The sequence below is a fragment of the Chenopodium quinoa genome, unplaced genomic scaffold, assembly GCF_001683475.1.
Source record: "Chenopodium quinoa cultivar QQ74 unplaced genomic scaffold, ASM168347v1, whole genome shotgun sequence".
NCBI lineage: Eukaryota > Viridiplantae > Streptophyta > Magnoliopsida > Caryophyllales > Amaranthaceae > Chenopodium > Chenopodium quinoa.
The window spans coordinates 4,933,785-4,957,601 of record NW_018745650.1 but is presented as its reverse complement, the minus strand read 5'-3'; positions in this window follow the sequence as shown (position 1 = coordinate 4,957,601).

Below are 23,817 nucleotides of genomic sequence, written 5' to 3'. Positions count from 1 at the left end.
TGGTTTAAAAAGCATGTTTGCTAATAAATTGAGTTTACTTATCTTGCACTTAATGTACTTAACATGTTTTGCTAATCCATATTTCCTATTTATTTTGGTTTGCCCTGTTTACCTTAACGGTAAGCAGTGTTGACTATTTTAGGTGGAGTCATGAATGAGCATATGCGAAACCCGGGATTTGCTTCACCTAGTTTAAGGAATGTTGGTTTTTGTTTTATTTTGAGTTCTCATAACAATGGTTACTATTTTTATAAGTATTAATAAAAGAGTTTGAGTTTCCGCTGTAAAGTTTTGATATTAAGTTAGTAGTTTGAGTAGCCTTGCATAATCTCGCGGCGCTAGTACGCCTAAGTCTATCTCTACAATATATTATACGTATTATCTAGTATTTCTGTAGAGGGAGATTTGGGGGTTTTACAACCATTCCTTCATAGATTGTTCAAGCATGAGTCGACACTGTAACTGAACAATTGGTGGATGGTGGAACGTCTACTGAGATGCCTAGCGATGATATCCAGAATCATCCCATAGTGAAAGAATTGATGGAAAGCATTCTAGAAAGGGACCAAGGACCAAAGTTCCATAAGGGAGAAAGCTTAGGTGATGATCTGATGGCCACAGACCAACTTGCATCTGAGTTAGTAGACTATCACCTGGAGGGTCTTGATTTGGAAGCCTTAAAGTCATATTTGGAATTTCTTGCAAAGTATTCAGAGGAGGATTGCGAGGCAGATTGCAATACCGAAACTTTACCAGTGGAGTTCAGGTCTCAAGTGGTGAAGCCTGGCACCAGTTCATGGCTAGATGAAGTAGATCAGGCAGAAGCCAGAGGAAAGTATAAACTCTCTATTATATCTGCATATGAATTGAATAAGGCAGTATCTAGCTCTCCTACTAAAGAAACAGTGACCCATGACCAGGAACAGTTAGTCATTCAACATTTGTTAAGAGATTACAATGTTAATAATGCACATAACGAACCTCTTTTGTGACTATGAATTTTGAAGGATTTGAGCTAGCACTATAAGAAAATAGATGATTTCCGATGGGATAATGGATTTCGTCGGAAAGACCCCGTTTTCGATAAAAACTCCGTTGGAAACAGTTATTGTAAACCTATTTGTCGGAAAAACAACATTTTTCGATGGATTTCCGTTGGAAAAGGTTTTCCGACGGAATTAAAGGCATTGTATAAGATTTTTCGACTATCCGTCGGAAATTTCCGACGTCGTAAATGACAATAAAAAAAAAACAAAAAAAAAACCAGCCCCACCCCTAACCTGTACCCCTCCCGTCCTAAGCCACCACCACCACTGAAACCCCCTACAATGATCCACAACCCACCACCACCGAAACCCCTAACCTAGTTCCGCACTCACCACAATCCACAACGATCCACAACCTACCCTATTTCACCACCCCTCCCCCACCCACCCAAACCCTAACCCTAGATTGACCCAAAATCACCTACCACCACCGCAATTCAATCACACACCATCATAAAAAAAAACTCAAACAAAATAAAAAGAAAGCAAAAGAGGACATGCCTTAAATTTCACCAAAAAAACCCCCTAAATTGGCCTCGAATTTGGGTTTTAAAGGTCAAATTCGACCATGAAAACTCTAGATTTCATGGTCGAATTTGACATGAAAAACCTTTAGTTAATGGTGTTTGACATGAAAGCCTCAAATTTGAAGTTCGTTGATGGTGTGCAGGTTGGTAGCAAGGAGAAAGACGAGAAAGAGGAGAAGTGGAGAGGAGAGAGAAAAAGGAAAAGAGGAGAAAGAGGAGAGGAGAGTGAAAGCGGAGAAAAGATCGAAGAGGAGAGGAGAGAGAAAGGGCAGAGAAGAGAAGATGAGAGGAGATAGAGTGAGAACTGAGAAGAGGAGAGGAGAGAGAAAGGAAAGAGAAAAAGAGAAAGATGGGGAAATAAGGGAGAGTGGCGGCTAGCAGTTTAAATTAGGTTTTAGTTTATTTTTGTAATAGTTTCCGACGGAATTTAATTCCGTCGGAAATTATCGATGGATTTTTAATCCATCGGAATTCCGATGGAAAAAATCCGTCGAGAAATACGTAATTTTTGATGGATTTTAGTTTTGTCGGAAATTTTAAAGTTGTCGGAAATTTCCGACGAAGTTTAAATCCCTCTGAAATTTTATATTTTTCGACGGATTTTTGTGTCCGTCGGAACTTGTTCGTCGGAAATCGAGCTATTTCTTGTAGTGTAGGGAAAGTGTTAGTCAATACAGGAGCCACTATAAATCTAATGTCTTTTTCTGTTTTTAATAAAATTGGTAAAAGCAAAAAGGATTTGGCTAGTGTTAAGATTAGCAATTCTGGTTTCAATGGTAAGTTTGAATGTACTGAAGGGTTGGCATGTATTGAGATCCAAGTAGGTACAACTAGGATTGTTCCAACATTTTTTATAGTAAGAAGATAAGAATCTTTTAATGTTATCCTAGGTAAAGAATGATTGCATCAAACGTATGTTATTCCATCATCTTAAATTTGCATCAGAAAATTATACTATGGAATGGTGACGAATACGAAATAATTTGTGTTGATCTAGAAGCTTTTATGATTGATACTAACCAAGATTTTCCCGTAGTTCTTGTAAAGTCAACACCAAATACCGATGAGATTATACTCAAACTTGATTCTCAATCAGTCCCCAAACTGAAAGTAGTGTCAAGTGCAATCGCTAGAATTGAAGTGGCTGATGCAGATGAAGATAAACACAATTCACCTGCAGAGGTTGGCGCCGGGTTGAATTACTAAGGATTTGATATATTTAGTATCTTTTCTGTGTGCAGTTGTAATTCAAACAAGTTTTTATGATTAGTTACACAAAAAAACAAGTTCAGATCTAGTACTTTATTAACTCTTCAAAATTTTAAAAAAAAAAATTATTATTCACAATATGACATAGAGGTTAACACAAACATGGAGAGTACTGACTGTTTATCTGATTACTCAAACTCCAATGACCATAATCGATCAATCATCGCCTAACTCTAATCATGAGTTATGTGGTGAAGAAGTGGAATACGCCGTATTTTCAATCCACTATTTTATGTGCATTTTAACCTATTAAACCTAATTTCTAATTTAAATCTCTATTTCTAAATTAAAATATTAGTTTAATAAATCGTTATTATTTAAGGGTCATCCCAGGCTTTGGAAACCCTAATTATAATATTTTGACGAAGCAATTGAAAGTTATTATTTAAAAGGTTTTATATTTGAGTTTTAATCATTTCAATTATATTTGACTTGTCTGAATTTATATTAGCCTTAAAGGGTGATTCCTTAAGCTTTAGCGTCAATTCAACAAGTGTTATACTCAAATAATATGTAATTTTGATATTTAACCTATTGCGATTGATACGGGTCATCATGGGTGATTCCTTGACTAAAGTGTCAATTTGTAGGTATAAAATGATTTTAAGGTTTGTTAAATGACGTTTTATGTTCAATTGTATCAATATCGATAATTAAAGTTGTATCGGGTGATTCCGTCAACTCGTTTATCGAATTCATATTTTTTATAAACTATTATTTAATTATTATATTTATAAAACTCATTATAATGTCCTTATAATTATTAATTGGGTCATTATAAATGAATAACATTATTGGTTTTGTGTTTCGTCTTTTTATATCGCTTTTTTGTAAAAATATGAATTATATATATATTTTTGTATCATGATTTAAATTATTGTTTTTATTATTATTAATGTAATTATTATTATATTATTATTTAGGTATCGATAATATAATTCATAATATTGTCTTAAAACGCGTTTCAAATCGTCTTCCGTTACTCTTCTTCCATAGTTTAGTTTCGGGCCTATTAGTTGTTGTTTAAGTTCAAGCTTTTAAGTGGCTTTTTGACCTAGCTTTAGGCGGGTAAGTGAGATGCTATTAGGGCTTAATATACTCTATTCTTAAGCTTAACAAACACATCCTAAGTGAGCCCAAAATGAGGCCTTGAACCTTAGCTTTGTATGGCCTTTTGGTGAGCTCAATTTGAGCCCATTCCTAATGATTCTCATGGCAGCCATCAAGGGGTAAGTGGCTGATATTTTTTCACCCTAGTAACCCTCTCCCAACTTTGTCTTAATGACAACCAATCAAAGCACTAATGAAGGTTTCCCAACAGACTCTTCATTCCCAATCACTTTTACGTTCAAATGCAAGGTACAATATCAGTTTTCTCCATCACAACGAAACGCAGCACAACTCCTTCTTTTCTCTTCAATATTTTCGTGCATTTAAGGGGTAAATTAAGGGTAATTTGAACCCTAGTAGCTGCTACCAAGTGCTCCTAATTTGTGCCATATTCATCCCCCTTTGAAGCATCAAAAGTGGAAGAACAAGGGTGTGGAAAGGGTTGTTTTGGGCGTGATCCTACGCGTGGGTGGTCTGATCTCGTGACTCTTTTCTTTGCGCTTTTCTAGTCTATATTTTTATCACGCTTCAAGAAGTAACTTTGATTTACTCCCTTGGGTTGGAACTAGAGGGTTTTGGGGGTGGATTGATGGGTATAAGCATGATTAGGGTAGGTTGTTATTTGTGATTTTCATTGCCTTTCTTGTTGCTGATTTTCACATTGTTTAATGCTCAATTTGATGAGTTTTATTCATGTTTTCATGCCTATATGTAATGAATATCAAAGCCTAGTTGTTTGTGGTATTTTTGTGATGATTTCATTAGGTTTAAACATGGCTTTAGGGGTTTAATGGACTGGTCATTTATGCAGAAAGTTATGCATGTTTTAAAGGGAATTTCTTTTTGTTTATATCATGATTATGCCCTAATTATACTAGTTTCATGTAAGGGAATTATTAAGGATTGAATTTGGGTAAATTTGATGTATTTTGGGATGAGTTTTGATGTGTTAATGACCTTGCATGTGATGATCACGGCTGTTGTCCATGCTCTTCTAATAGGCGTGTAGTACATGGCGTTTATGAGCATGTCTATCTTCTTTTCTAAGGTCAAATGATAGTGTATATCCTTGATTATCTTGAAAGGATTATTTAGGTGTTTTACCCATGTTTAAATTGTATATTTTAACCAAGTAATAGCCTTTTAGTTGAGCATGACTTTCGAAACTTCTGACTAAATTTGCAGCATAAATGGCGAGGGGTTGAGGGCTCTTAAACTGATTTGTCTCATGTTATTCTTTCCTAAATTGACTTAGTATCATGTTAAGGTTAATTAGGTAGAAGTTCCATGTGTTAAACTTTGATTTTGGGCATGTTTTGGACTTGTTTTTTAGCATGGGAAACCAAAATCCGCGAGTAATTTGTAGTAGGTTTGGGGTGTGAATTATGAGCCTTAAATCTGATTATGTAGTTTGAATTCTTGCCTAATTTTAATTAGTATCATGTTAGGATATTCCGTAAATTGATTTGGCATGATTTTATGTAATTTTGGATAGTTTAAAGTGCCTAAATTAGTATAACATAGTTGTTGCCCCTAATTTGCTAGGCATGTGATGGTGATCTTCAATTGTGTATTGCTTGATTTCTAAGCCCAATACATGCTTATTATGGTCTATTATGTTTTTAAAGTGTATACTATAATGGGATAAAATTAGTTTCATGTTTAAGGTGGGTTTTTGAGGTGTTTTGTGTGGAATGGTACTTACGGCAAGCTCAATTGGGGCTGCTGCGTTTGTGATTTTATTTAAGCATGTTAAGTCATAAATTATAAGTTTGAAATGGTTTTATATGATGCCAATTGAATATATGTATGTGCCAAAAAAATTTATGTCGCATTTAAAGCATGTTTGGTTGGGTTTTATGATGATTTTTGGACTTACATGTTACTTAATGAAATGGTAGTTTCGATTTTTGGTTTAATTAAATGAATATGTGTATTTTTTTATTGTAAGTATTATATATTAGTTGAAATTATATTTTAAATAAGTGATGTGTGAATTTTTGGTTATTATAAACCCCTAAAGTGAAATACTTGGATGTGTGTTTTAATTTGGGTGAGTTGTAATTGTATTGTCGACGTCGTAATGCTTTAGAGAAGGATAACACTGTCTTTAGCATTTCTACGTCAAGAGTTGTGAATGCAGTTAATTGTTGGAATTCCGATAACTAATTATACTCCCAAACTCAACCGATACCCTTTTCTGGTTCATTAAGTTGAAATGATGAGTTTTGAAATGGAGTTTCAAAGAATTTAAGAAATATGATTTTCTTATGCAGTTTAAATTGAGTGTAAAACCATTTGGGCTTCTTTGTAGATTTCTGAGTGAAATATAATATAGTAAGTATTTTAAGTGATTTGAATTGTGTATGGGGCCATAGTCGGGTGTGAGGTAGAGTTGCTTCTCGATGGTTACTAAATATGGTAACTACCTTGACTGCGAGTCTTAGGTAGCTAAACCCGGGTTAATTATTGTCGTTCGGGGGTGTGTAAGACCTTATAGGCATCTACCCATAACCAGGAGTTGGCTAATCTTAGACACGATGTTCTCCGAGTTGACCGGGGGTGGACCTAACATACCTTAGGAGGTGGATTGCGAGTTCATCGGCGGTCCTCCATGCCAAATTTGCTGTTTTGAACGTTTCAAGTTTGAAATATTGAAACAATGAAATTATTACTTATTTTGAAGTTTATATAAATTATGATTGAAATTAAGTGATTTAATATTGATTTCCCGTTATAAGTTGATTATGAAATATTTCATAGTTTGTATGGTTTGATGGTTTTAAGTGATTTCATTTGAGTTTGCAAGTTGTTTGCGGTTGTGGTTTTTTTCTATTAATTTAAGTCTGAAATCTTCTAATTCTGATTTAAGGGAGACATGTTAGTTGCTCCCCACTATTTGTAGAACGTTGTTGTAATTTGCAGGTTCTATTTGTTTGTTTGAACGAAGGTTGTGACGATGGGTTGGGAATTGAGAGTTTAGAACCCAACTTTTGGCTTGTATTCCTTTGTTGTTAGTTGATTTTTTAAGTACTTTAAATTTGTTTTAGTTTGATTTCAGTTTGGTCGATAAGGGTTGTTCTGCCCTTGGCTTTTGAATGTAATTAATTTGCCTAAGTTTAAGCTCGTTTGTTATTTTCTTTTTTGCCGTTTAGTTCGTGCTTATATTAATAACTTAATTTGGATGTTTGAATGACTTAACATTAACTTTCAGACCTAGGTTAAGCTTGACTTTGTCAATCGAAGTTAAGTAGCCTCCCGTTCAGGCGTAATTTCGCTAACGCTTCTAGTTCTAAAAGAACGTGGTGTTACAAGAAGAGGATGATTGAGAAGGTATGGGCTAAGAGTGAGGATATTAAACAGGAAGTCCATGATCGTCTAGAAGAAGTCAATCTCGGAACAAGTGATTGTCCTAGGTTTACTTACATAAGTAAGGAATTACCTGATAAGGATGAATCCTTGATGATTGACGTACTTCATAAATATAAGGATTGCTTTGCATGGGAACATCACGAAATGCCTGGTATAGATCCATCTATTATCCAGCATAAACTTCCCATCAAACCAGGCTATAATCCTATAGTTTAAAATCCAAGACGTTTATCGCCAGAATTGATTCCAAAGATAAAGGAAGAAATTTCCAAACTCTTGGAAGCAGGATTTATACAACCCACCAAATATGCAGAGTGGATAGCCAACATTGTGCCTGTGCTTAAAAAGAATGGAAAAATCAGAATATGTATAGATTATACGGACATTAACAGCGTTTCCCCAAATTAAAGGATCAATATCTTGTGCCTATAGCAGATATATATGTTGATAGATTCCTCTTCTAGGCATGAGTTTGTATCAATGCTAGATGGCTTTGCTGGATATCACCAAATAAGGATCGCTGAAAATAATTGCTCAAAGACTGCATTTAGATGTCCAGGTTCTTTGGGGCTCTATAAATATGTGGCGATGCCATTTGGACTTAAGAATGCAGGGGTAACGTATCCAAGATCTATGAACCTCATATTTGCTGAAATGATAGGAGATTTTATGAAGGTTTACATAGATGATGTTTTGGTGAAATCCCATGACTTATCAAGGCATTATTCTTGCTTTTGAAACAATGAGAAAGTTCAATCTAAAGATGAATCCCCTAAAGCGTGCCTTTGGGGTTAAAGCCAGTAATTTTCTAGGATTCCTGGTTCATAGGGATGGTATAGAGGTGGATCAGAATAAAGCTAAGGTTGTTCTTAATGCCTCACCTCCAACCAACAAGAAGGAATCGCAGAAGTTCCTGGGGAAAATTAATTATGTTCGAAGGTTTATCACTAACTTAGCTGGAAAAACAAAAAAAAAATTCCCCTCTTCTTAAACTCAAACAAGGAGAAGAGTTTAAGTAGAAGCCTGAACACCAAGAGGCCTTTGAATAGATCCAGAAGAATCTGGCTGCTCCACCAATTCTAATTCCTCCAAAGCAGAATGGAAAGCCATTGAGGTTATATCTTTCAGCTACCAAAGATTCCATTGCAAGCATGTTGACTCAAGAGAACGAGCAGGGTTATGAGCAAGAAATCTTTTATTTAAATAGAATCTTACACGCATGATACTTAAACCTGATATACCAATACAAAGAAGTGGTGCTTGAGTTTGTATGACGCTTCCATCAAGCTCAACCATTATTTCATGGCCTTTCCAGTATAGGTTATCTCACCAATAGATGTACTCAAATACTTATTAATCCACCCTTTCACCAAAGTAAGGTTATGCAAATGGAGTATGCATCTACCTCAAAAGGCTTTTAAAGGGCAAGCGTTGGTGGACTTCTTGGTTGATCATCCACCTATGGACAATGTGATGGTGGAAGAAGAGAAGCCATGGACTATGTTCTTTGATGGATGAAGCAGGAGAGAGTCAGCTAGGGCAGGAATAGTAATTTATTCACCTTCTAGTGTAGTGACTAAGATGGAGATCACTTTCTTAACTCAATGCAAAAATAATAGGGCACAGTTTGAGGCTTTAGTAATAGGATTGAGGACTCTCAAAGACATGGGTGTTTCAGGAGTTAAGGTGTTAGGGGATTCCCAATGGGTGATAGCCCAAGTAAACAAAGAATACAAAGGAATTTCACCCTTGGCGATGACTTTTTCATCTATAGTACAACAGCTAGTTAATGCTTTTGAATTCATACAAATTTCCCATATTCCAAGAGAGGAGAATAAAGAAGTTGACTTCTGGGCACAACTAGCATCATTACCTAACTCCGAAGGTTTTGACGAATCAGTTATTCATATAAGTACATACAAGCTTAAGCCTTTGGATGAAAAGGTGAAGGCAGAAGTGCACAAGTATAGTATCCTTGCACAAGATCTAGATTGGAGAAAGGAGATTAAAGAGTATTTGATTAACCCTTCAAGAGAAAAGGTGCAAGCCAAAGTTAGATTAGCAGCTACAAAATACTTTCTCATGGGAAGTAAGTTGTAAGGGAAAGATCCTCAAGGCTTACTATTAAGGTGTGTCAGTACAAAGAAGGTGCTAATCATCTTGGCTGAAGTACATCATGGTGTATGTGAGTCACATCAAACTGGAATCAAGATGAAGTGGTTAATCCATCATATGGGCTTTTATTGGCCTTCTGTCAAACAGGATTTCTTGCAATAATCCAAAGGCTGCAAACAATGCAAGCTCTTTAGGCTAATAAGCAGGGCGCCAGTAATAGAGTTACACCCTATAATCAAGCCTTGGCCTTTTAAGGGCTGGGAGATGGATGCAATTGGACCTATTAAACGTCCCTCATCAGCTCACCATGAGTATATCCTCATAGCTACAGATTATTTCACAAAGTGGATTGAAGTCCAAGCTTTTCAAAGATTAAATGCAAAGACGGTAATTCTATTCTTGGAAGAGAAGATCTTTACATGATATAGAATTTTTGAATCTATGTGGATCAGGCTACCATGTTCACAGGACACTAGTTCAATTCCTATCTCAAGGAATTTGAAATTCAGAAGATCCATTCTATACCTTACTTTGCTCAAGCTAATGGACAGGCAAAGGCCACTAACAATGGTGGATGAGAATCCTAAGAATTGGCATGTTCTTCTACATTATGCTACTTGGACTTATAGAACATCAAAGAGAGATGCTATTTGAACTACTCCTTATCAACTAGTATATGGGCATTGAATTCTATTTTTCGGGTTTGGTCAGGAGGGACAAAAGAGAGATGCTTTCTATCAGTCAAAAGCGGATACCGTCCCCCATGCTCTTAAGGTTCGCTTACCGAGGAATAGAAAGGACCTGGGGCCTCCGCAAGTTTGGTTGGGGTGAACCAGTTAAACCAGCAGAGCTAAGCGCTAAGTTTGCCAAAATAGCGCAACAAATGGACATAATTCAAGAAGATTACCAACAGTCTATGTCCATTGAGTTAATGGATATTGAAGGTGAAAGACTTCAAGCGCTGGAAAAGATTGAAGCACAAAAAAGACAAGTAGCAAAGTCTTATAATAAAAAGGTGAAACATAAAATCTTTTTAGAAGGAGACTTAGTATGGAAGATAAAACTTCCAGAGCATGACTATAAAGACCACATTTTTAATAAATGGTCTTCTAAGTTGGAAGGTCCATTCAGGGTTCATAAAGTTATGTTTGGGAATGCCTACCTACAGCAAGAGTTATATAGGGAATTATTTCCAAAAGAACTTAGTGGAAGGTTCTTAAAACAGTATTACCCAAGTATTTGGGAACAATATAAAGTTTTACAACAAAAACATCTATCATTGGAGGCTTTCGACAAATAAAACATAAAGAAATGATTGTTTTACGAATGTAAGGACCTTTTACGAATGCAAGTTAAGTTATCTTTAGGGAAGTAAACATTAGAGCTAAGGAATGTGGAACATTAGTCAGATTGAAAACTCAATAAGTATGGTAATTCATGGAGAGTAAAATACTTACTCTTATCTGAGTCTTTGTCCTTTGGGATCCCGCTAGTTCCAATTTCTTTGTCATAACATGCCATCACTAAACAAAATGAAGCATGTTAGATACAAAATCAATGAGTTCAAAGAAAGAATGCAAATGCTACACTAATCAAAGTCTGGAGATCTGTCCTGCTCCATAGGAACTTCTTCACGAAGACTTGACTCTGTGGCATTGGTTGCCTCTTGAGTGGTATGAAGTTCAGCATCCTTGGTCTTCTTTTTAGCTTCATTTTCAACTTGAATGTCTGCTGTGTTGTCTTGAGCAACTACAGGTTGATGATTTCCTTAAACCGATGCTTCTGAAGTTGAAGATGACAAATTTGAAGCTAGAGGGGCACTAGCATCAACACTAGTATCGACAGATTAAGTGGATTTGTTTTCAAAATTGGAACTGGGATCTATAGGTTGGACTGGACAAGAAGTGAATGGACACTGATTTTGGTATAGAAGTTTCAGACATTGATGGGCAAGATTCTGACTTATCACCCGCATTATCATTGGTACCTAGAATAACAAGGTCACTACCAGATGAAGAACCATCTCCCATTAGCTGATTATACAGAGCAGGATCAGCACCCTGGACTCTTAATAAAGTCATTGTTCCTCTTCCTTTTCTTATCAACCCTATGATATGTTTGGGAAGAGAGTAGAGGATCACGTGGAGGTGACTTTTCTAATGACAACAAGCTTGAGGCAGCAGTTTTCTCTAAGGGACCTCGTGGGTTTGTTGTGCATTCTATTTCTTCTTCATCACTTTCAATTGAAACAGGGTTGGAAGGCGTGGTTTTCTCTGGAGATTTTCGTTTCCTCTTAATGTTAGGAGCCAGACCTAACACGAAGGAAGGCAAAGTGAGTAACAAGATACAAGAAGCTTGGATAAGCTAAGAGCTAATGCACTTACTGTTAAGAGGGATGTTAGTATCTTCTAGCTCTTGCTTCGTCTTTAATGCAGATTGTATTCTAGTGCTAGGACTTGACATGGGGATGCTCCTATGCCTGTTACTCCTTAACTTCTAGATGGACTTCGGATTTGAATGGGAAATCATCTTTTCCAAACCAACTATGTTAGTGTGGATGTAAGTAATACTTCTGTATGAGTCATCTATGGGGATAGGATGATAGTTAAAGTCTACAGCTATTTTTAATGAACGGTTAATTTGATGTTAATCACCTTTGCTCTTCATTTTGACTGAAGACACACTAGTCTTCTTTCTACCTGAATAGTACATTGTGAGTGGAAATGAAGGAAGAAATTGGAATGATTAATGAGAAGAAACAATACCTCTGTAGCCTCCCACGCTCACAGCAAAGTGTGATTTGGCATCATCTACAGCAGAGCCTAGCCTTGAAGTGGTCAATGGTACCACCATTAGAGATAACTCAAGGAGACCACATTGCTTGATTTCCTTGGAAGTAGTTCAACTGAAGGATATGTGAGGGAGTCACTTGTCCAAACATCTTCTTCATTGAATTTTGGTCTTGAATCCCAGGGCATGTTACAAGTGGTGAACAAGGGAACAACAAGAGATTGGCATAAACCAAATAGTCTGGCTACCATCTGAAGATTGTAAGCCTCAAAACCAAAATGTTCTAGTTCTCTTGCAGGTAAATCTTTTGCAACTAGAACCATTGATACTCATAGAGCCAAGGGTATTTGCTCTAGTTTATATTCTTAATAGCTTAGCACGGACTAATATTCAGTGTAATATAGTTGCATTTCTTAGAATGGTTTAATTTATTTCTCAACTTAAAACCATTATGTATCACTCACTACTCACTAAACATTATTCCAGAATCATTTATAAGAAAGACTAGATTAATTGAATATTTCAAATTTGTTGTACTAAAAGGAAGACTTGATAATAGAAGTAGAATCAACGAAAAGGAGATCGTGATTAAATTCTGCAAAGCCACATATATGGTCCATGATACATATATAAAAGCGATGAATGTGGTCTCTACCTAAGGCTAGAACAGAACACCAAAATGGCTAATCTTTCTCAAAGGTTTTCACCATCCCCATTTTCTTAAGCTAGTTTGGAGTAGCATCAAAGCCCCAAAGACTGTCATTATCTGGATTGTCTTTACGACTCATAACATGCCATTTGACAGGCAAAGGGTCTGACTCCATTAGACAATGCATAACTAGCTCGGGTTTAGGAACTTTTTGGTGATCAAAATAGTTGAAACAAATCTTAGCATAAGAAAAACAGATCACCTTTAAAATACTCTCCATACAATCAAGTTTACATGAATATAGAGCTGTCTCATCTACCATATCTTTCAAAACCTCTTCCTCGGTTTTCTCCATACATAAAATGGTGTATAGATGACCCTAACAAGTGACCAACCACAAGGGGCCTCCAATATCTTATAGATTGTGTCCTGTTATAAGGGCTTCTCTACATTTAAACAAACAAATGTACAAATGTCCTAGTAAAATTAGACCTGGAGCTACAAAGGATTTACTATGGGCTATATTCACAGCAAGTGGCAATAACAGTGCAAAAACCCCACCATATTTTCACATCATTAAACGAGTAAGAGTGAATAAAATAAAGAGTACATACCTCTTCCTCTGACGATAATCCAGTTGAGTTTGATGATGATGTAAAGTATGAGATAAAGGCATTGAAGCCGACCTTGCTACTCTTGGATGTTGTTAAAATCTTCTTCAGAAGATCATAGCTTCTTTTGTACAAGGGTTCGGGGCCTTCAATAACATAGAAGACTCTAACTTGATGGCCTTCGTCGCCATAAGGAGACAGACCAGTAAGGAAAGCAATTTCAGCAAGGGTTACAATCATATAACCCTGGCGCAAGATGAAGAAGTTTAACACAGGGTCCCATAGCGATATCAAGGCACATGTCAGCGATCCATTGAATGGAATTTTGCCATATGTCGCTAGCCTAACTGTAAATTCTCTTCTTCTCCCATTTGGAGTGGAACTGGAGAGTCGTTTGAACCAATCTCTGGCTGTAAGGTCTTGAACCCAACCTTTAATTGGATTTTGGCTTAATATCCAATTGTCATATGGGTTTAATTCAATAAATGTAACATGGCAGAGCGTACCTTCTGTAACACCCCCAAATCTCCCCCTACGGAAAATGTAGGAAAATACGTATAAATACAGTAGAGATAGACTTGGGCGTATTACCGCCGCGTGATAACGCAAGGCTTATACTTTAAAAATACTTTTGCAGCGGAAATTCTTTATTCTTATTAATAAAACTTTAAATAAACTTGTTCATAATTTGTGACAAAAAAACGACTCCAACTTTTCCTGCTAGGTGAAACTCCCGTGGACTCCCGTATGCATCAATCAACATCCACCTGAAACATTCACCTGCTTACCATAAATGGTAAACAGGGAAAAGCCAAAACAAAAGCACGTATTAGCAATTTACGCTAAGTAGATAATGTGTAAGATAAGTAAAACATAATTTAAATCGTTTAGGTTTAATTCATAAGATTTCCAATGCCATACTCAAGTAATAACTTTTCCAATTCAATTCTTTCAAGACAAGTTTAAAACTCAATCGATTACATTCCAAAACCAATTCCTCACTAAGTGTGCACACCCCCCAAGTGGTTTACTTTATGAACAAAGGCCAATCTTGAGGAAAGACTAGGTCATGCAAAGTCCATAGTCTTCTCTAATCCATTCCCTAAGTGGGATTCATAACATATCGATTGATTTGCTTAAAAGCACTTTGTTTTAAAATCCGTTACACTTGAATCACAATAAACTTGTAAATCGTTTCCAATCCTTTTTAATAATTTCAATCACAATTCAAAGTCCCCTTTATTTTAAATCAAAATCATTAATTTCAATCCAACATAATTTTATAATTTCATACGGAACGTAATGTCAGAATTTCATACGGAACATAAAGTATAATTTCATACGGAACGTAATAAGATATGATTTGATACGGAACATAATAAATTATAATTTCATAATAAATCATAGTTTCATACGGAACATAAAATATAGTTTCATACGGAATGTAAATAAATATAATTTCATACGGAACGTAATACTTATAATTTCATACGGAATAAATCATAGTTTCATACGGAACATAAATGTAGTTTCATGGTCAACTTTCGAAGGTATCAAACCACATATCGTATCTTGATCGTAACACGAGCGATTCACACAAAACTTCACTTCCCTTTACTTAATCACGAACACCCTACACATTATTATAACCTTAATTAATATAAGGCCATCAAATACACACAACAACTTAATCAAACTACCCTATATGTGCATGAATTATGATTTATTATTATACTTTGATAAAATAAATTTTTCTGTTTTTATAAGAAAATTTTTTGTTTTTATAAAATAATTTATTCAAGAAATAATATTTACGAAATTCAATTATAAATTGTAAAACAAGTTTTGGAGAAGGAGAAATTGAAGGACAAAGATGGAAACCAAGGCAAAGGAGGAGCAAGTGGCCGGCAAAGGGAGGTGGTGGCTGCCGGCGGTGGGGCTGACTGGCGGTTGCCGGTGATGGTGGTCGCCGGTGGTGGTGGTCGGAAATTTGAGGGAGGAGGAGAGGAGAGAAACCGAGGGAGAAAGAAAGGAAGAAGAAGAGAATTTCTGGAGGTTTTTGGTGTGATTCTTGGGGTGTTTGAAAGGGGTATTTATAGGTGTTTAGGTGATGGGTTTATAAAAATTTAGGGTTTATGATTTATGGAAGTTTTGAAGAATAGAAATCAGGGTTTTAAATGTATGGAAGGATATTTATTTTATTTGATCATGAAATTTTATTTGGCAGGTTTTGAGCTTGGAGTGCAAGTATAAAATAGGATCAAATAATTTTAGATTTAAGAATAGAAATAAGGAAATTTAAAGGATTTTATTTTTAATAAAATAAATCAAAAATCCTTTAGAAAATTCATGAGTGGCCGAAAATATTGAGCTAAATATTGTTCAATATTTTCGGTCCTCTTATGTTAGTTTAGGGATTTTGTAAAATAATTTATTTGTCTAAAATTAATGATTCAATAAAGTTTATAATATTTGGAAGAATAAAAATCAATTTTCTTACTAAATTATTGGGGTGGCCGAAAATATGGCCTATAATAATTAATTAAATCGGATTTTTATTATATAAAATCAAAATACCATTTGATTAGTTTAGGAAATTATTTTATTTCATAAAAATAATTAGTTTAGCAAGATATTAAATAAAAATCAGATTTTTATTATGAAAAATCCAAAAGTAACATTTTAATTAGTTTAGAGAATTAATTTATTTCATGAAAATAATTTACTTAGAAGGATATTAAATAAAATCAGATTTTTATTTTGTAAAAATCCGAAAATAACATTTATTTATTTTATTTTATGAAAATAAATAAAATCAGATTTTTATTATGAAAAATCCGAAAATAACATTTAATTAGTTTAGAAAATAAAATCAGATTTTCATTTATGAAATCCGAAAATACAATTTAATTAATTTATTTTAACCGAATTAATAAAATTTCGGTTTATCTATTTAATTTTGAGAAATCAAAAATACTATTTATAACATTGGTATTATTTATTGGATTATCCATTTTAATTAGTTTTGTAAAATAATAAGACAAGTGATTTAGGCGCCAAAATTCAAATATCATTTTGGCTCCAAAACTAAAATACTCTTTAGGAAAATAATTAATTTAGAAAATACGTCAAAAATACGAGGTTAAAATACTCTTTAATTTAGAAAATGCCTTTCAAAAATACGGGGTATTACACCTTCACCAATGATGCGCTTGGTTAATTTCGGATGAATTTCCTTCTTAAATTCTTGTTCAACACCAGGTAAGGAAAAATCAAACTTGAATGTTGGCCCAATGGAGGTTGTGCCTTTCATGATGCCTGAATTGCTGGTTAAAGACGAGATATACCAAAGGAAGTCAGATATGAAGTTCTTAGGGTATTTACCAATCAAATCACATAATTCATGAGCCTTAATTGGACATTTTTTTTACCCTGAGGGAGTCGAGCACTTCTTGCAAAGGAGGGGAAGTCATGTTACACTTTAACAGTTCGAAAGAATCAAGGGTGGAAGAGTTGGAAGATCAGAGAGTGAATGGTGACAAGATGGTGTGAAGGGTGCTTTGAAGGTTTTTATCTAAGCGTTGAAGAGTTAGTTAAATTGTACCGTTTGATTTTTCTTTCAGACACAAAACGATGCAAATGGTTTGTTAGAGTTCGCAAAAATTGATTTCCAATTGGAATTGAGAAACGCAACTTTAAACGATGCGTTTTAAGGCTCAATTTGGTAATTACAAATCAAGCGAATATAACAAGAAAATTACCATATTATCCTTCGACAAATTAATCAAGTAACACCTTGAGTGAATTTTTATGAGGTTTTCTAGGTAATTTTCGAAACTATCATACTAATTAAAGATTCAAAAGTGTCTAGAACATTTATTTCAACTTATAAATATAGGTTGAGATCATAAATTACTTCTCATAAAACACGCAAAGTGAATCTTCTCTTTCAAACTAAAAGTCTTTTGTCTGAGAAGTTAACTTCAACAAGTTCTCCCAAAACTCTTTTTACTTTACAATGGAGGGTTCAACTTCAAGCACTGTTGAGTCTCATCGAAAGGGGCCAAAAAAGATTAACTGGAACAAGGTCAACCAAAAACTTGCAAAGTTGCCTTTTGAGCGTCAAGAGAAAGAGAGGCAGTGCCTGTAAGAAAAAGAACGCCAAGAGCTTGAAAGATGGTAGAAGGTGGAAGAAGAAGCAGCTTAGGAAATGGAAGAAGAGCACCAGCGCCAATTGAGGGTAGGCAACGTGTATCCTGACCACGATCCTGAAGAGGATTTGGGGGGTGCACCTACTAGAAAGAGGAGGAATCTCCGGCACCGGAGAGATGAAGATGAGCCTGTTGTGAGGAGGCGACGAAAGAGAGCAAGAAGATCACCACCAAGGACTTAGGGAAGAATGGTGCTCGTTGAGCAAGGAGATAGCTCTGGATCTTCTAGCCAGTATCAACCAAAGCCAAGAAGCCCCAAAATCCCCAATTATAGTTGGGATTAATTAAGGCTAGGGTTTGTCTGGTTTGTTTACTTTTGTCTCGATTAACTATCTTTTGTAAATGGGTTAAGAACACAAACGTGATGAACTACATGTTCTTAGTTTCTAGTACTTAATCAAAGTATCATAAACATGTTTTTGGAATATGTCTTAAATTTGTAAAAGTTTGTTTTTATTTTGTTGAACTTATGGCTATTTGATCAAACGTTTATCTTTATTTAATGCAATTTTAAATATCTTGATTAATGATCAGGCGATATATTTGATTTTATTGCTTTAATAGCATCACAAATATATTGTTAATTTTCAAAATTAAAATATATGGGATTTAAGCATAATTATGGTCACGGTTTACCAAGTGCAAACAATGATTTTATTAACATTTAATCAAAAAGACACTTCCACTTGCCAATGAAAATTTAAATGTTCAGTAATTATTATTTAACTTGGAAGTTAAATTACCAAGTAAGTTTCGTGACGGTTTAGTTAAATACATCCTCTGATTTAAAATGTTGAAAGGGCATGATGTATCGACGTGATGAATGTGGAGAGTTACGTGGTTTCACCACGACATTTTAATTTCACATAGTAGATTAAAAAGGTGACTCAAAAGTGGCTATAAATACTTGTAGTCACTTCACTTAATTTCCTTTACCAATAAGCCAATTTAAAATACTCTCTTTCTCTCTCTAAAGATCAAATGTCGGAGTTTCTATTTCTACTTTCAAACACTTAATTTTTCAAAAATTCTTTACAAATGAATGATCTTTTAGCTCCTACTAAAATGTTGCATATCGGCAACATCAATGAGATTCAAGGAATCGAAGTCTTCTTCATAACTGAAGTTCTTCAAGGCTCTTTACAATATCCCTGTGAATGTCAAAATCATCATTTGGCCATGAACAGGCGATCCAAATGGAGGAGAAACTATAGGCACAGGAAAAGGAATCGCTTGTACAGAAAGATTAACAAGCGATGGAACGAGAGACCAGAAATTTTAGAAGATGAAGAGGGTCCTACTGGTCCTAGCACTTTCTCAGTAGGCGCTAACGCTGACCACTTGAGGAATCATATCCTCCCCAAGATTGATCTAGACGATCGATCGAACGCTGCTTCGGTCTGTAAAGGTTGGGCCAGAGAAATCAGAGCAATTTTCCCTCCTTCATTTGAGAAGTTGGAGCCAAGGACAATTCCTTTCTCCAGTAAATACTACAAAGTCAAAATAACCCGAGGGACTGAAGGGGAAATGCACACTCTGATGTACAAATGTACATGCCAGTGTTAGGATGAAGAGATCATCAACAACGGGATCAATTGGAAGCTTTCGGAGCCCAGCAATGATGAGTTCGAGGCTTATCTAGATGATCCTGGTTCGAGGAATGATGTTACAAACATCCAAGATGATCCAGGGTACTAAGGGCAACATAATACGTATATATATGTATATATTTAGTTTTAACTCTCAAAGAGCATACGCAATTCAAAATTACTATGTTTTGAAATGCTATTCTTTTGTAATATTTTAATCTTATATATTAATGAAGTTAATGTTTAATGCTTGGTGTTTTCTCCATTGGCAATTAGACAGACGCAATACTTCTTAAATTTTGCAAGAAAGTCATAATTTGTTTAGTTTCAAACGCCATCAACCATCCAAATTAGGGGGGCATTTGTTACACCCAATATTTAAATTTTTTTACTTTTCTTGACTTTGACTTATTGACCAAAGAAAATGGACCTTAGAATTATATTAAGGGCCTTTGGTCAGACGATGGAAGTAAGGAGAAATGGGCTGGATTCAATCAAAAGGCCCAAGAAGATGAACGAACCAATTTGGAGGCAAAATAAGGAAATTCGATTTCAAAAGGGGTTGGGGCCAAGAGGTGTAACTGCACAACAGTTACTGGAGTCAACAATAACCGCTCTAAATTGTCTATAAGTAGATGTGAAGAAACCGAAGGAAGGACATTAGCAAATCAACTAACAACAAGCATTTCATTTTCTTTAAACTTTCTTCTAAGCTTTCTTATGGGCTTAGTAGCCAAGCGATAGTTTAGTTTTCCTTAGCATGTATTGAAGATCGATCATCTTTTCCAATTGTATGAACATGGAGGTAACCTTTCCTTCAACTTGTGCAATTGTAGACCTGACTTTATCCTTTAATTAATGGAGAGCATTTGCATCTATCTTTTGTCGTATGTTTTATCTACTTGTTTCTTTAAGCAATCTAAATTGTTTAATTTCTTTGGGAAGCTGCTTTATTGTTTGTTTTTGTTACTAGCAAAGTTATCAATCTTTTAAAACCAGTAACAAGAGGGGCAGCCCCTTAATACTCTAGAACAAGATAGGGTATTTGACTTGTTGGCAAAGAACAATATTTGCCTCAACAGTAGGAAAGAGAAATAATAATAAAAATAAATAATAAAAAAAAAAGTAGTGTAAGCGGAGTTGGTAGGAGAGAGAAATAATAAAATAGTAGTGGGTTATTACTGAATAAAAAAGTGTTGCAATTATTACAAAACGGATGAAAAAACAAAGTGTAGCAATTATTACCAAACGGATGAAAAAGGAAGTAAATAAACTAGTACTGCGTACCTTTTTCAATATATATATCCACGAAAAATAAGACCTGTAGTCCAGTAAATAAACTGGTGGTAGCTATCGGGATATCAAATATTTTAAAGGGTATAAATTAAACGAAGTATATATACATATAAAAATAAAAAATAGGAAAAATTGGTATTGTTAATCCCAACTTTGGGCCATTTAATTTAATTAATCCCAACTATCAATTATTCCTAAATAATCTCAATTTTGGGGGGCATTTTCTTTCATCAGGCCCAAACCGGTCAACAAAAGTGAATGACTTGTTATACCAGGTTATTGGACACGTGTCAACACGTGATTTGTCCAAAACGTAAAAAAAAAAATTTAAATCAAAGTTTTAAAAAATAAAATTGAAAATATGAAAAAATAATAATAATAATAATAATAATAACTAAACCACCCCAGGCCAGCCCTACCGCCAACGCCACCCTAACCTAGCCCCTCACCTGAAACCATCCTCTTTCTCCTCCCGCCAGAAACAGACCCCCTCCCCTAGCCTCACCAAAACCCAACCTCAGCCACCGCACCTAAAAGCTATCACCACCTGCGACCATCAATTCCCAACTACAGCTGCAACAGTCGCTCCCCCATAGCGCCACCAACACTTCAACCACCGTCAACAACCGCTAACAGCACCAATCGAAATTGGCAGCCCCACAAATCGCAGCAACAAGCATAATTAATTCAGCCCAATTCGCAAACCCTTGATAATCTAACGAACCATCAATTCCCAACTGCGGCTGCGGTTTTGTTTTGATAATCTAACGGCCACGATTTTATGGTGATGATGGATTAACGGTGAATATTGATGGTGATGATGATCGTTGAAGCAGCCAAGCCTGTGGTGTTTTCGACGAAGGGGGGTGGGGTTGCGGTGGTTTCGAGGGAAGAGAGGGGTGAAAATGGTGGCTTTGAGGGAAGGAGGTTGGGATACGAGTGATGTCAAGAGAAGGGTTTGGAGCTGTGGGTGGTTTCAAATGAAGGGGGTGGGGTTGTGGGTGGTTGCTCGGTGGTTTTCGGTCGGGTTGGGGAGGGAGATGGTTGTTTCCGGTGGGGGTTGAGGAGCGAGGGAGGTGGGGCTGTGGTGGGATGGAGGTGGCTGGGTCAGTTTCTTTTTTTTTATTATTTATTTGATTTTTTTGACTAATGAAATTGCGATACGTGGCATTTAAGAAATTTTTTTAAAAAAAAGTTACATTTTAATCAGGTGACCGGTCATTTGAACTGTTAAAAGAAAACGCCCCCCCCCCCCCAAAAGTTGGGATTATTCAGCAATAATCGATAGTTAGGATTAATTAAAGTGAATGGCCCAAAGTTGAGATTAATAATACCAATTTTTCAAAAAAAAATATAAAAATAGCTATTCATACTAGAACAGAATAAATACAACTAATAACGGAAAGCCATAAAATAGACTTCTCCCAAAGAATCAAAGTAAAGCAAGAAACTTTTCAGTTGTGATATCTTCGCCCGAGATGGCGAAAGAGGTCATGAGAACTCACGATTTAGTTCTTTGCAGTCGGCCAAAGATGATGATGCCCCAAGTTGTGTTCTATAATTATAGCGACATTGCGTTAACACCCTATGGGGAGTACTAGCGGCAAGTCCGCAAAATCGCAACACTCGAGCTCTTTACTACTCACCGTGTTCAGGCGTTTCGACCCGTCAGAGAAGAGGAGGTAATGGATGCCATCAAGTCTCTAGTTACGCTGGCAAAGGCAGGGTCTGTGGTCAATCTTAGTGACATCATATTTGCTCTCAACTTTAACATCATTTTAAGGCAACTTACATACCAAGTATATACTCACTAATTTATTACAGACTTCAGAGTGTACTTAGGTGTCGTTTGGTTAACAAAAAAAAAAAAAAAAAAAAAAAAAAAAAAAAACGTAGGAAGTTAAAATTCCTAGAAATTTAAATTCCCTTGTGTTGTTTGGTTGACAAATTCATGGGAAGTAGAAATTTGTTGGAATTTCCAATTTCCACAAAATGAGGAAAGTTAATTACCTAGATATAACTGAAACTTCCTATGGGAATTTCCACTTCCCATGGTTAACCAAACACAATTGAATATTTTCTAGGAATTTCAATTACATGGGATTATGGAAATATAAACTTCCAAGGAATTTGCAATTCTCACATTCAATCAAACGACACTTTAATGTTTAAATAAAGGACATTATGATAGTATAAGAGAAAGTTATAGGATAGATCATAGATGAGAAGTATCATAGGTTTCTCATTTATTCTTTTTCTTTTTTTTTTGGTTAAATTTTTAGTAGGAAGTGCATATATATTTTGAAATTCATTTAAGTTTTGGAGAGTTGTGTTTAAAATTGGTAGCAAATACATACTTGGTACTTAGACCAGAAAATTGTTGAGTCGAGTCATTTCGGGTTTACTTCGGGTATTGGGTTGAGACTTTGGGTCAAGTTCATACCAGGTTATTTCGGGTAAGATCGAGTTTCGGGTCGAGAATTTGGGTTAAATTCATATCAGCTCATTTTGGATAGGGTCGAATATTGGGTTGAGATTTGGGTCAAGTTCAGTTCGAGTTATGTTGAGTTTAAGGTATACAAGTAAAAAAGAAAAAACAACAAAAAAAAAAAAAAATACTACGAATAATATTTATTACACCAATCTATATGTGATTTTATTTGTCATTAGTTTCTAAATTAGTTCTAAATTAGAAAAAATATTAAATGATTAATTTATAATTCCAAGAACTTCATTACTAGATCTATACTATATACAAGTATTAATTTATATTTTTAAATACACCAGTTGTTATAAAAGAGTTTTTTTTTTTTTTTTTGACACAATAAAAGAGTAAATTAAGATTAAGGAAGTTATATGTATTTAAGGTGGACACGCACCTCACTCATTGACTTATCTAATAGATATAATAAAGTCAAGCTAAGTAATTACCCTCTTAGAATTGTATAATAGTGAAACTGTAACATTAAAAAAGATCCGAAAGATTATGACCACATAATACAAATACTTGATGTTGGCAAAAAGTTGTGTCAAATTGTATTCGTGTTTAGTCTCGTGTTTATTCAATATTGTGTTCACCAAATCTATAAAAAAAAACTAGATAAAATGTAGGATAATTACATTATTTCACTAATTTAATTATTACACCGTAAAACGCCCTCAGATCGGGTTCATGTTGGTTTCTTGTCAACTATATGTTTCTTGTAATTTTCTGTCCTATAGTGTCTGTTTC